The following is a 14,279-nucleotide window of genomic DNA, read 5'->3' on the forward strand; positions in this document are numbered from 1 at the left end:
TAAAAGTGTTTTTAAGGGAGCCCTATTCAGGGCAAAAAGACATTGTACGTTACCTCAGTACACAAACTTTCCTAATGTTTTGGGAAGGACCTAGGGTCCTGTTTTGTCCTTTTGGCCCGTGTTAACACTAGGACACCTGATTCCTGGGAACCAGCCTGTGTGGGAGTCACAGAGTGGTGGATGTGGCTCCCAAAGTGGCTTAAAGGGGTCCCTTCTCTGTGCAGTTGAGTATTCTGATTGTATGAAGGAGTCAGTCCTTTCCCCTGTGACGTTTTCTCCTCTTTATTACAGTGGCAGGCGCATCCCTGCGAGAGGTCTGACCCAGGTGTGTAGGCCAAGCAGCCAGCCTGGAAATCCAATGGGGTGTTCTTGGGGTACAGAGGAGGATCTGTGACAGTCCAGAGAGACAGAAAGGAAAAGGTGGCTTTGAAGAGGTAAGTGCAAAGATACCAGAGATAGGGTATTGTCATTTTAGGCAGTTAATTGACGGTTTCACTTACCAGGGAGCTCCCATCATGGGCTCCCAAAACGCCTGACAACTGCTAGCCCAGCGGGCCATTAGTTCCACCTTTACGGAGGGGCTGCACTATGCATCTCTGAAAGCCGCGTGGGACAGAGGAAGGGGCAGGGATGAGGGAAAGGACGGGGTGAGGGCAGGAAGGGAGGGTAAACCTAACCACGGCAACCTTGAGCAGGCTGGAAGAGGCTTCTTCAGGTAGGGGTGACGTCACAATCACAGGTTGAGATCAGCTGCACGCTGGCTCCCCGCAGGCAGGCGAGATTTGGGAACAGGCAGGATCCTCTTCGCATGGGAGAACAGTTCTAGACGCGCAGAGGGGCGGAGTCCAAACGGGTGCCATCACCGTACATCCTGGGAGCTGTAGTCTCTTAACCGCTCGTAGCCCGTTGGTGGCAAGGCGACAGTATTACAATCCCAGCATGCGCAAGTCTGGAGGCGGTGCGAAGCCCTGGGGACACGGCGGTGCGCGCCTCGCTAGACATGCTGAGAGTTGTAGTCTCTTAACCGCTCGCAGTCCCTAGGTTGCAGGACTGCAGGACTACAATCCCGGCATGCTCCGGGCTCGGAGTTTGGGCATAGCCTTAGAAAGAGAGGCAGGGCGGCAGGGCCCGGTGGTTTTCGTCTGTAATCCCAGCTCTCTGGGAACCCGACGCGGGCGGATCACGAGGTCAGGAAATCGAGACTATCCTGGCTAACACGGTGAAACCCCGTCTCTACTAAAAATACAAAAAATTAGCCGCGCGTGGTGGCGGGCGCCTGTAGTCCCAAACTACTCGGGAGGCTGAGGCAGGAGGATCTCTTGAACCCCGGAGGCGGAGCTTGCAGTGAGCCGAGATCGCGCCACTGCACTCCAGCCTGGGCGACAGAGGGAGACTCCGTCTCAAAAAAAAAAAAAAGAAAAGAAGAAGAAGAAAGAGAGGCAGGGCGCTGCGCACCTCGCCGGGCGTGCGGAGACGATGTAGTCTCTTAACGACTCCCGGCTCTTTGGTCGCCTGGCTGCAGGACTACAATTCCAGCAGGCACCGGGCTCAGTGGGAGGGGCAGGGTGGTGTGGACCCGGCAAAGCAGTGCTGCCCGCTCAACCCCTGCTGCCCCCTCACCCCCTGCTGCCCCCTCTCCATGGGGAGTGAGTTTGGAGAGAGATATGAGGGATAAATCTGGGCTTTTGCCCAAATCTGGCAGGTCCCACCTCCGGCTGAGTAGCTCGGTTTCCTCTCTTTATCCTTACCCGCTGGTCTTTCCATGGCATCGCGCCTCCTCCAGCCCATGGAGCCGCCTGCTTTCCTAAACTACTACAGAAACTGGCCTGATGTCTGTGTGAGACATTGTACATTGTGTCACCCGCCTCTGCTTACTCCAGGCAGAGCGCCAGTTCAGCAGCATTTGGGAGAAACTTGCTGCCTGGGCCTCCCGTATACAACTTCAACTTTGCAGTGGGTAACATGGGCTGTGGTTTGGTGAAAATGTCAACCTCACTGACCCCTTTTTCGTGGAAGTGGAAGTCGAGACATGAGGGAGAATAATTATTGGCTTACCCGGGATCTGCTAAAAGCAGAGGAGAAAGCCCCAATGTTTCCAGGCAGGTGTCTGGTGGGTCATTTTCACCAACCCATTTAAGGGGCTAGGCTTCCAAAAATCAACCTAAAGGTGATGATTGTTTTGATATTTTACACATGTAATCATGGCCTCATCTCACCTTAGACCTGACTGGCCAGTGTCTCAAAGACATAGATGGTGACCAGCTCTCTCTGGAACAGTTGGCACTCCAGCTTTGTGGGAGCAACTTTCAAGGTGTAGATCATTTGGAAGGCATTTGAACCTGTGAGGTTTAACATCTCTGCTTTGGATGGAACACTCATGACCTTCTGCAGTCAGGGATGTAACTGAACTTGCTGGGACTGATCTGTTGAAATGTTCTGTCTAGATAGTGGAGTCATCCAGGAGCACTTCTGCTTCCATGTAGCCTCTTAATAATTGATGTCCCTAAAATACTAAGTACTCAGAAACAGTTACTTTTGGCGGGGCACGGTGGCTCACACCTGTAATCCCAGCACTTTGGGAGGCCAAGGCGGGTGGATCACCTGAGGCCAGGAGTTTGAGACCAGCCTGGCCAACATGGTGAAACCCCATCTCTACTAAAAATACAAAAATTAGCTGGGCATGGTAGTGTGTGCCTGTAATCTCAGCTACATGGGAGGATGAGGCAGGAGGTGGAGGTTGCAGTGATCTGAGATTGCGCCACTGCACTCCAGCCTGGGTGACAGAGCAAGACTCCATCTCAGAAAAAAAGAGAAAGTTACTTTCAGAAAGTTGGTACCAGCTTTCTTGTTTTTATATCTAATCTATAATAATCCGGGTGTTAATCTACAGGAAAGTAATAGTGCATTCATGTCACACATTCCAATAGTTTTTCATTTGTGTTTTGTGAATGTGGTACACTATCAAAAAAATGATAAAACATGATTGTGATCATGGAAATCTATTACTGTACTTGTGAAACTTGTGAAGAATTTACCACTTCAGGATTAATTACACCTGGATTCATCACTGCCTTTGTAAAGAAAGGAAGAGAAACCATGTGTCATCTATGCAGGTGGCAAGATGAGGAAGTAGAGGGAGATGACAGCACAATACTAGGGCTCTAGTCTTTTTTTTTTTTCTTTGAGATGGAGTCTCATTCTGTCACCCAGGTTGGAGTGAAGTGGTGCAATCTCAGCTCACTGCAAACTCCGCCTCCCGGGTTCATGCAATTTTCCTGCCTCAGCCTCCCAAGTAGCTGGGTTTGCAGGCATTTGCCATCATGCCCAGCTAATTTTTGTGTATTTAGTAGAGACAAGGCTTCATGATGTTGGCCAGGCTGGTCTCAAACTCCTGACCTCAGGTGATCCACCCTCCTCAGCCTCCCAACCTGCTGGGGTCACAGGCGTGAGCCACCACGCCAGCCGGGTGCTGCTCTTTTTAAAAGTAAGGTCCTTAGTGACAGTCTGTGTGGTAAAGTGCTTGCATCCCTCCCCTATCCCTCAGTATTCTCACCCTACTCCCTGTTCCCTCTTTAGGTAAGGGTGTCTGATTACCCTTGCTCAAAAGTGTTGAAAGGGAATGTTGTAATGTGAACCTATGCATCATTTTAAAATGAGGATTAACGGAGAGGAGTCTTGGGACCTGTGTTTAGATGCACTGCTGTTTGGTGTGTGGCTGCAAAGACACTGTGCTGTCAGCCATCTCACGGCAGCTGTCTGAGAAGATTGGTCCTGATGCAGCCACAGCTGCTGTGCACGGAGCAGGAGCTCCTTGCAATTTGGTGTCTTCTGGTTAGATTTTGTGGCTCCTCTGCTCTCCCATTCCTGGTACTATCTGCCGGGTTGCCTGGTTTGTTCCACTTTTTTCCTGTTAACCTGTTGTGCAACTGTATTTCACAGGGTCTTTAGGGATTCTACCCTTACTAGACTAGTCACTGGACATTGGCCAGGTACTTATCTTGCTGGAGCCCCCATGCTCATTCTCTCCAGTGGAGCTGTGAAGAATTCAACTTACTTGTCAGTCTTCTCATTCGGATATTGCTGGACTATTTATGAATCTGGGAATCATGTCTTTGGTCTCATCGACATTATCTCTTTTATGTATTTTGAGGTCTGATACCTTTTTGTTTTGTTTTGTTTGACACAGAGTCTTGCTCTGTTGCCCAGGCTGGAGTGCAGTGGCAGGATCTCGGCTCACTGCAACCTCTGCCTCCTGGGTTCAAGTGATTCTCCTACCTCAGCCTCCTGGAGTGTCTAAGACTACAGGTGCCCACCACTACCATGCCCAGCTAATTTTTGTATTTTTAGTAGAGACAGAGTTTCCCCATTTTGGCCAGGCTGGTCTCGAACTCCTGACCTCAGGTGATCCGTCTGTCTCGGCCTCCCAAAGTGCTGGGATCACAGGCATGAGCCACTGCACCTGGCCACTGATACTATTTTATTAATAATGTGGACACTTGCAGTAACCACCATTTTTAAATATTAGTGAATTTAGGTTGGGCGCGGTGGCTCACGCCTGTGCCACTTTACTCCAGCCTAGGCGACAGAGCGAGATTCTGTCTCAAAAAAAAAAAAAAAAAAAAAGAATTTAACTCTGGCAACAGTTTGATGAAGTAGGCATAGATCCCCATTTTACAGGTTAGAAAACTGACACCCAGAGGTTGAGTCATTCCATTAACACCACACAAGTTTTTGGAGCATTTCAAATCTTAACCTAGAAATCTTTCTCTAGGATATTTAAGCATATCTCATATTCTACTTTGTTTCTCACTGCCAGAGTCCCGAAGGGTACAGATCTCATTCTCACTCCATTTTCTTCTTGTCGATACAAAACTGGCAAAAAATAGCCTCATGGGGAGGGAGGAAAGTAGTTGGAGCTGGGCCTTCCCTTTTCTATTTCTTACCTTGATAATTGTTAGTTTTTTTGAGTGAGCTGGAGAAGTGACGGAGCCTGGCCAGTCCTCACCTTTAAAGTTTATTATGTAAAGCTAATCCACTTACTTTTTGCAGGTGTGATTATTCTATTCTTTTTTTTTTTTTTTTGAGACAGGTGGCGTCCTGCTCTTTTCACCCATGCTGGAGTGTGATGGTGTAATCTTGGCTTATTGCAACCTCTGCCTCCTGGGTTCAAGAGATTCTCCTACTTCAGCCACCTGAGTAGCTGGGATTACAGGCATCTGTCATCATACCCGGCCAACTTTTTGTATTTTTAGTAGAGATAGAGTTTCACCATGTTGGCCAGACTGGTCTCAAACCCCTGACCTCAGGTGATCCCCCCGCCTAAGCCTCCCAAAGTGCTGGGATTACAGGCATGAGCCACAGCGCCCAGACTTACCCTAATTATTTTTCTGGGTTTTCTCTTATAAGTTCCTGCTGTGCATTAAAATACAATGCAAATATTGATGAAAATAAAACTTTTGCCCTCCTAATAAATGGTAAAACACTCTTTTTTTTTTTTTTGACGGAGTATCCCTCTTGTTGCGCAGGCTGGAGTGCAATGGCGCGACCTCGGCTCACTGCAACCTCCGCCTCCTGGGTTTAAGCAATTCTCCTCCCTCAGTCTCTCGAGTAGCTGGGACTACAGGAACGTACCACCATGCCCAGCTAATTTTTGTATTTTTTCTAGAGACAGGGTTTTGCTATGTTGGCCAGGCTGGTCTTGAGCTCCTGACCTCAGGTGATCCGCCTGCTTCAGCCTCCCAAATTGCTGGGATTATAGGCTTGTTTGGACTGAGTTCCAGATCTGGGCTATCATGGAACATAACAGGGACCCTTCATGGGGACAGCAAGAAGGTTCACTGACCTAATTCAGAGGAAGGAGGAGCCTGGCCTTCAAAATTACTATGACCATCAGAATGCCCTAGGAGATCAAAGAAATAATGGAGTGGGTGTGAGACCTTTTACAAATGTGTGCACTCAAGCAGTGCAGAGACAAACCTCCCGGTGGGTAATCAGAGTTCAGACCCCACTTCTACCCTCAAAGAAGTCTCATTTGGATTTTTGGCTGCTGTCAAAGACCTGCCGGTTAGGATTCCAAGCCTCTTTTTTGAGTCGTAGCTCTTGTAGTAGACAGAATTTCTAAAATGGTTCCCCAAAGATGTCCAAATCTCGGGAACTTCTGAATATGATGGGATTTCAGTCCCATGATTGTGTTATGTTTCAAGATAGGAAGATTATCCAGGTCAGCCTGGCCTAACTATGCAGGCCTTTGAGAGCACAGAGCTTTCTCTAAGTCAGAGATTCAAAGTAGGAGGGAAATGCGATGTGCTTTTGCTGACTTGGAAGATGGAGAAGGCAATTTGAGAAAAATGTGGGGAAACATCTACTTACAGAGAGTGGGTCCTAGCTAGCAGCGAGCAAGGGAACAAGGATCCCAGTCCTACAACCATGAGGAATTGGAAATTGGCAACAATCAGAATGGGTTTAGAAATGGGTTCTTCCCAGCACCTCTAGATGAGAGCCCAGACTGTTTGATACTCTGAGTTTAGCGTTTTGAAAACTAAAGCAGAGAGCCCAATGGAGCCTGCCGTACTCTGAACCATAAGTTCTACAGAACCATGAGCTAATAAATGGGTGTGTTCTTAGCCACTAATTTTGTGGTGACCTGTTACGGAGCAATAGAAGACTAATATGCCTCTCATGCCCTGTGCAGGGTTGACCTCAGCAGCACCTTCTAGGTCTAGGGGACTCATGTAATATATTCTTTTTTTTTTTTTCCTGAGACAGTCTTGCTCTGTCACCCAGGCTAGAGTTCAGTGGTATGACCTTAGCTCACTGCAACCTCCGCCTCCCAGGTTCAAGCGATTCTCCTGCCTCAGCCTCTTGAGTAGCTGGGATTACAGGTGCACACCACCACGCCTGGCTAATTTTTGTATTTTTAGTAGAGACAGGGTTTTACCATATTGGCCAGGCTGGTCTCGAACTCCTGACCTTAAGCGATCTGCCCATCTCGGCCTCCCAAAGTGCTGGGATTACAGGCGTGAGCCACCACACCCAGTCTTTGACTCTGTTTCTTGGGTCCTGCCTTTAAGAGGTGTTGTGACATACCTTTGGGTTAATCACTTAGGAATGTGACTTCTGTTCCCTAGGACCTGTCTACAAGCAACATTGTAACATATTTCTGAGCCCATCACATGGATAACGTGACCCTTCTCTTTTTGTCCTGCCCCAAGTGAAGATTGTGACATGTCACCAGGCCCTTTGTCTAGGCAATATGACTCTTCTCTCCTGTCTGGGCCCTGATTACAAGGGGGATTGTGACAATCACTGGGCCCATCACATAGATAATATGACTTTCTCTTCCTGCCTGGGCCTTTTCTACAGAAAACATTAAGACATCACTGGGCCAAGCACCCACATGATGTCACTTGCCTGCCTGCATTCTGCCTACGGTGGGTATTGTGACATATCCCTGGCACAGAACCAAGGTAATGTGACTCACCTACCTGGTTCCTGCCCACTGATGGGATTGTGACATATACCTAGGCCCAGCTCACAGGCATGATGATAACTGTCATACGTGGACCCAGCCAATAAGAGAGATTTTTGCTCTTAGGCTTATTACAACAGGTATGCTTCTGGGTATTCTACATATAGAGAGGTCACAGACTGTTAGGATGCTCATGCATATTTTATAAAGACCTTGGGTGGTACAAAGATGTTGTAACAGGCCAGTGCACATGTGAAATTGTGACTCCCATAGGCATCCCCAGCCAATAATTAAGATTTTCACCCTCAATGCATGCATTCAGCCCACTCTTGAGGTTCTCAATCTCACACCTGGTAGCAGTCAAAATTTGGAATTGTGACTCTCATATGGGGATTTGATTGACAGGTAAAATTATAACTTTTTTTTTTTTTTGAGACGGAGTCTCTCTGTCGCTCAGGCTGGAGTGCAGCGGCACGATCTCAGCACACTGCAACCTCCACCTCCCGAGTTCAAGCGATTCTCCTGCCTCAGCTCTTGGACAAAACTTCAGCACTCCTGCTAGAGTGTGTCTGCCCTACTGAGACACTGTGCACAGGTGGAGTTGAGGCTCTTATGTATGGATCCTGTCCACCGTTGAGATTGTGAATTGCATGCGTAGACTCAACTCACAGGAGGTGTTGACTCACAAACCTCCAGATGGGACATGTGCAAGATTAGAAATTTTATTTCTGGATCTTTTTGCAAGTGCGATTGTGACATCTACCTTTGCCTAGCACCTGACCGCCTTTACTTTTTTGCCTGGGCCCAGCCTATAGTTGAAATTGTGACATATACTTGGGCTACATAGATGATATGTTGCTCCTGCCTGGGCCCTGCCTTCAGGAGAAATTGTTACATATCTCTGGGCCAATCACCTGGTGATGTGACTCTCCCTTTCTTTCTAGGCCCAGCTTACAGAAGGCATTGTGACAGATCTCTGGGCTCATTACCTAGGAGATGTGACTCTACACTCCAGGTTGGGCCGAGCCCCACTGAAGATTGTGACATATTACTGAGCCCATAAACTAGGTGACATGACTGTGCTCCCCGGCCTAAGGCATAATTAAAGGGGACGTTGAGACATATTGCTGTGCCCAGCACCTATGTGATGTGACCCTCCTTTACTGCCCAGGCTGTGCCTAAAAGAAATTGTTACATATCGTGGAGCCAAGATCCCAGTTGATTTAACTTTCCTCCTGGGCCCTGCTGACATGGGAAATATTGGCATATTCCTTGCCTAGCACTCAGGTGATGTGAACTTCTGCCTGGTCCCTGCTCATATGTGAGATTGTGACATATACCAAAGCCCAACTCACAGGCATAATGATGACTCTCTTACCTGGACCAAGACAATAGAAAATATTTTGACTCTTCTAAATAGGCTTATGGAAATAGACAATTTACTGGGTCTTTTACTTGTAGAAAGATCAGAGATTACAACACTCATGCATATTTTATAAAGTTCCTGAGTGGCACAGAGAGTGTCATAACAGGGCTGAGCACACAGGTGGGATGGTGACTCTCATGGGCACAGCCAACAGTCAGGATTGTCACTTTGCCATATGGACACAGCGCAGTCACTGGTAAGCTTCTGAATCTTATGCTCAGAGACAGTCAAAAGTTGGAACTGTGACTCTTATATGTGAATCTGTTCCACAAAAAAAGATGATGACTCTCAAATATTCAGCACACGTGTGAAGCTGTTACTATTCTACCAGGAAAAAGTCTGCAGGGGTCTTGGGGCTCTCATGCAGGAATCCGGGTCACCACTGAGATTCTGACTTGCAAACTTGTACCCAACTCACAAGTGTTTACTCCCATACCTGGTGTTGGGACCAATGTGAGATTGTGAATCTAATCTCTGGACATTCCTACAGGTGTGATTGTTCATATACCTTTGCCCAGCTTGTGAGATTTGATTATTTTGCCTGGATAAAACCAACAAATGAGATGGTGACATATATTTGGGCGATACACCTTGGCGATATTACTCTCCTGTCTTGGCCCTTTTCTTAGGGGAAATTTGGACATATCTCCGGACCTATCACCTAGGTTATGTTACCATCTTTTTCTGCCTGAACCTTGTCCATAGGGGAAATTGTGATATATTTTTAGACCCATCCCCTAGGTGACGTGATTCTTCCCTTCTGCCTGGGTCCTGCTTCCAGTAAGGATTGTAACATATAGCTGGATCCTGCACCCAAATGATGTTACCCTCCTGCCTGGGCCATGCCGACAGTGGGAATTGTGACATGTTTCTGGGCCCAATATATAAGTGATGTGACTATCACTTTATGTCCACAGAAGGCGTTGTAACGTATCACTGAGCCCAGCACTCAGGTGATGTGGCTTTCCTCCATGGCACTGCACACAAGAAGAATGTTGACATATTCCTGGCCCAGAATTCAGGTGATGTAACTCTTGCCTGATCCACACCCAGAGGTGAAATTGTTACATATACCCAGGCCCAGTTAGCAGACATGATAATGACTCTCATACGTAGATCCAGCCAAAACAACAGATTTTTTACTCTCCTGGCTAGAGTTAGGGGCACAGGTAAGGTTCTGGGTTTTCTTATAAAAGGTCACAGGAGATTATGACACAAATATTTTATAAAGCCCTTGGGTGGTATGAGCTGTGTCATAACACGGTCCAACACGCAGGTGAGATTGTGACTCCCATAGGTGCACCCAGCCGACAATGGGATTGTCACCCTTAAACCTAGACACAGCCCACTGGTGAGGTTATAAATCTCACATATGGATGCAGACCACAGTTGGAATCATGACTGTCATATGTGGATTTGGCCACAGGTCGAAGGGAAGTCATTTCTTGACTAACTCACAGGCACAGTGTTGTCTCTTACACTGGAACCAAGCTAATAGAAGAGACGTTGACTCTCATTGTTATGCTTGGGAAAATGGGGATGGTTCTGGGATTTCTACTTGTACAAAGGTCACAAAAAATCACAACACATACAACATAAAAATCACATACAGCATAATGCCCTGTGGTGGTACAGAGTGTGTCAACACAGCCCAATACAAAGTTGAGACTTATACTCACAGCCAGCTGACAGTAAGAATTGTCACCTGCACACATGGGCAGATCCCACTAGTGACATCCTGACTTTGCCTTGTGGACACAGTTCACAGTTGAAATTGTGACTGTCATATATGGATCTGACCACAGGTAAGATTGTGACTCATTTCTGGACCCAGCTCACTAATATAGTGATGACTCTCATACCTGGACCCAGACAAGATAAATTATGTTGACTTCTGCCTGGGCTTAGGGTAACGGGTAAGATCTTGGATTCATAAAAACAAAGTTCTCAGAGCAGAATTCCACTCTCAAGCATGTTGTGGGATGACCTCAGATGGTACAAAGAGTGTCATAACAGAGCCAAAAACATAGAGGAAACTGTGAATCTCGTATGCATACCCAGCCAACAATAAGGATGGTCACTCTCCCATATAGACACAGCTCACTGTTGAGGTTCTGAATCTCACACTCAGAGGCAATGAAAAGTTGAAAGTTTGACTCACATACATGCATCTCGTCAACAGGTAGGATAGTGACTCTGAGACCAAGATTCAGCACCCTAGTGAGGCTGTGCCTGTCTTATGGGGACTCTGTTTGCAGGTGGAGATGGAGCTCTCATGCACGGATCCTGTCCAGTGTTAAGACTCTGTCTCATGTATTTGGATGCAACTCACCAGAGGTGTTGACTCTCAGACCTAAAGCTGGGAAATATATAGAATTGTGAATTTTATTCCTGAACCTTCCCACAGGTGTGATTGTGGCATATGGGCACAGCATCTAATTTATTTTACAGTTTGTTTGAACTCAGCCAACTGTTGGGACTGTGACATATACCTGGACCAAGTTCCTAGGTGATGTAACTCTCCAGCCTGGGACTTACCACACGGTACGTTGTGACATATCTTTGGACTTATCACCTGTGTGATGTGACTCTACTGTCTTGTCTTGTCTTGGCCTCCACTGGGGATTGTGACATATTTCTTCTGTGCCCAGTACCTAAGTTATGTGACTCTTCTTTCCTGCTTGTGCATTTAGAAGTGATTGTGACATATTGCTGGGCCAAGAACCTAGGTGATGTCACTCTCCTGCCTTTTGGCCCTGCCTTCAGGGGAAATTGTGACATGACTCTGGGTTTATTACCTAGATGATGTGACTCTCATGTGCTACGTGGGCAAGCCCAAAGGGGTCATTGTGACATATCTCTGGGCACATCAAAGAAATGGTGTAATTTTTCTCTCATGCCAGGACTCTAGTCTCAGTAGGGATTGTAACATATCACTGGGCCCATAACCTATGTAATGTGATTCTAGTATCCTGCTTGGGCCCTGCTTACAGGAAAGATTGTGACATATGGCTGGGCCCATCACCTAGTTAATGTGACTCTCCTTTTCTTCCTGTGCCCTGCCCTCAGTGGAGATTGTGACAAATTTCTGGGCCAATCAGCTGTGCAATATGACTCTGCTCTTTCCTGGGCCCTGCTATCAAGGAGCATTGTGACATATCGCCAGGCTCAGCACCTAGGTGATGTGACTCTTCTTGCTGCCTGGGCCCTACTTACAGAAGGGATTTTGATGTATTGCTGAACCAAGAATTCAGATGATGTGACTCTCCTGCCTGTGCCCTGTCTACAGTGGGCATTGTGACATATCATTGGGTCTAGCACCCAGGTGATGTGAATCTCCTGCCTTGTTCCTGCCCACAGGTGAAATTGTGGCATATACCTGGGTCCAGATCACAGGCACAATGATGACTCCCTTACCTGGACACAGCCAGTGGGAGATATTTTGACTTTTGTAGCCAGGCTTAGGGCCACAAGTAATGTCCTGGGTGTCTTACTTGTATAAAATTTACAGAACATTACAACACTCAGGACTATCATAGGAAGCCCTAGAGTGATACAGAGTGTTTATAACAGGGCCTAGCTAACAGCTGAGATTGTGACTCTTGTATGCAGACCCAGCCGACAGGCTCTTCATTCTTACATATAAATAGAGCCTACGAATGAGGCACCTAATCTCACACATAAAAACAGTTGCAAGTTGGATTTTTTACTCCCATATGTGGATCTGGTTTCCAGGTGGTTTGGTGACTCTGGAACCATGATTCAGCAGACCTGTGAGGCTGTGAGTTCCCTATCAGAACACAATCTGCAGGTGAGATTGGGGCTGTTGTGCATGGATTTGTGCATTGTTGAGACTGTAACTCCTTTACTTGAACCCCACTCACAGGAGGGGTTGCCTCTCATACACGAAGCCAGGACTCATATGAAACTGTGAAACTTATTTCTATACATCCCCAAGTGTGTGATTGGGAAATATACCTTTGCCCAGAACCTGAGTGATTTGACTCTTTCCTAGGCCCAGCCCACAGATAAAATTGTGACATACACCTGGACCACCCACCTAAGTAATGTGAAACTCCTTCCTGGGCTCTGCCCGTCAAGGGCATTTTTACATTTCACTGCGACCAGCATCCACCCAGGTGCTGTGACTCCCCTGCCTGCTCCCTGCCTACAAAGAGCATTGTGACTTATTTCTGGGTTCATTATGTAGGTGACGTGACTTCATTCTACTGCCTTGGCTCTGCGCTTAGCGTGCACTGTGACATTTAGCTGGGTACTGCACCCAGGTAATGTGAGTCTCCTGACTGAGTTCTTCCTACAGGAAGCATTGGAACAGATCACTTAGCCCAGCACCTAGGTGATGGGATTCCCCTCTCTTGCCTGGTTCCTGCCCACTGGAGAGATTGTGACCCATTGCTGAGCACGGCAGCAAGGTGATGTCACTCTCCTGCCTTGGCCGTGCCCATGAGGGCCACTGTGACACATGTCTAGGCTAATCACTTAGGTGAAGTGAGTCTGCTTTCCTGCCTAAGCTCTGCCTACAGGGGGGATTTTGATATGTCACTGGGCCCAGCAGCCAGGTGATGCGACTCTTCTGCCAGGGTCCTGCCTACAAGGGGGATTGTGACATATCTCTGGACCAGCGCCCAAGTGATATGTCTTTTCTGGCTTCTCCCTCCCCACAGGTTGTATTGTGTCATATACCTGGGACCAAATTACAAGCACAATGATGAATCTTTTACCTGGAGTCAAGACATGGGCAGGATGATGGAACTTATCACTGGACCTTTCCACAGCGTTATTGTGACATATGCCTTTGTCCAACATGTGGTGATTTGACTCTCCAGACTGGGCCGAGTTCACAAATAAAATTGTGCCATATACTTGGGCCAAGAACCTAATAGGTGTGACTCTTGTGCCTGGGCCCTGCTCTCAGAAAGATAGTGATATTACACTGCACCCAGCACCTAAGATATGTGATACTCCTCTTCTACATGGGGCCTGCCTACAGCAAGACTTCTGACATATCAATGGGTTCAGCACTCAGGTGATGTGACTGTCATTTTTCTTCCTGGGCCCTGCCCACATGGATAATTGTGACGTATCACTGGCCCCAACTATCAGGTGATGTGACTCTTTTGTCTGGGACCTGTCAACAAAGGGCATTGTGACGTACTTCTTTCTTTCCCCCCCAGACACAGTCTTGCTCTGTCACCCAGGCTGGAGTGCAGTGGTGTGATCTCAGCTCCCTGCAACCTCTGTCTTCCAGGTTCAAGTGATTCTCCTGCCTCAGCTTCGTAAGTTGCTGGGACTACAGGCATGCGCCACCATGCCTGGCTAATTTTTTTGTATTTTTAGTAGAGACGGGATTTTACTATGTTGGCC

At 47.4% G+C, this 14,279-nt stretch overlaps 1 protein-coding gene and 1 long non-coding RNA gene across 15 annotated transcripts in view; one reads left to right on the plus strand and one right to left on the minus strand.

Moving 5' to 3' along the window:
- Positions 1–1,071, minus strand: part of ZNF736 (zinc finger protein 736) — a 47,777-nt gene extending 46,706 nt beyond the window's left edge. For 2 of the 9 annotated variants that reach the window (XM_063608914.1, XM_055293043.2), the window contains exon 1: positions 501–1,069. The gene's annotated coding sequence lies outside the window, so the exon portion shown is untranslated. Of the gene's footprint in view, positions 1–53 lie in introns of all 9 variants that reach the window. The other 7 variants (XM_055293046.2, XM_055293044.2, XM_063608913.1 and 4 more) reach the window with 7 other exon arrangements.
- On the plus strand, positions 650–13,789 carry LOC129489882 (uncharacterized). Of its 6 annotated transcripts, XR_010113534.1 has the most exons (5): positions 8,413–8,536; positions 8,640–8,755; positions 11,346–11,438; positions 12,630–12,705; positions 13,580–13,789. It is a non-coding gene; the product is annotated as an uncharacterized lncRNA (long non-coding RNA). The 6 variants fall into 6 exon arrangements; XR_008660109.1 differs by lacking the exons at positions 8,413–8,536; positions 8,640–8,755 and adding an exon at positions 650–715; XR_008660107.2 differs by lacking the exons at positions 8,413–8,536; positions 8,640–8,755 and adding an exon at positions 7,515–7,608 and having other exon boundaries at positions 13,580–13,788.
- The last annotated feature ends 490 nt before the right edge of the window (positions 13,790–14,279 follow it).

This window comes from Symphalangus syndactylus, chromosome 9 (assembly GCF_028878055.3).
Source record: "Symphalangus syndactylus isolate Jambi chromosome 9, NHGRI_mSymSyn1-v2.1_pri, whole genome shotgun sequence".
In the NCBI taxonomy this organism is placed as follows: Eukaryota; Metazoa; Chordata; class Mammalia; order Primates; family Hylobatidae; genus Symphalangus; species Symphalangus syndactylus.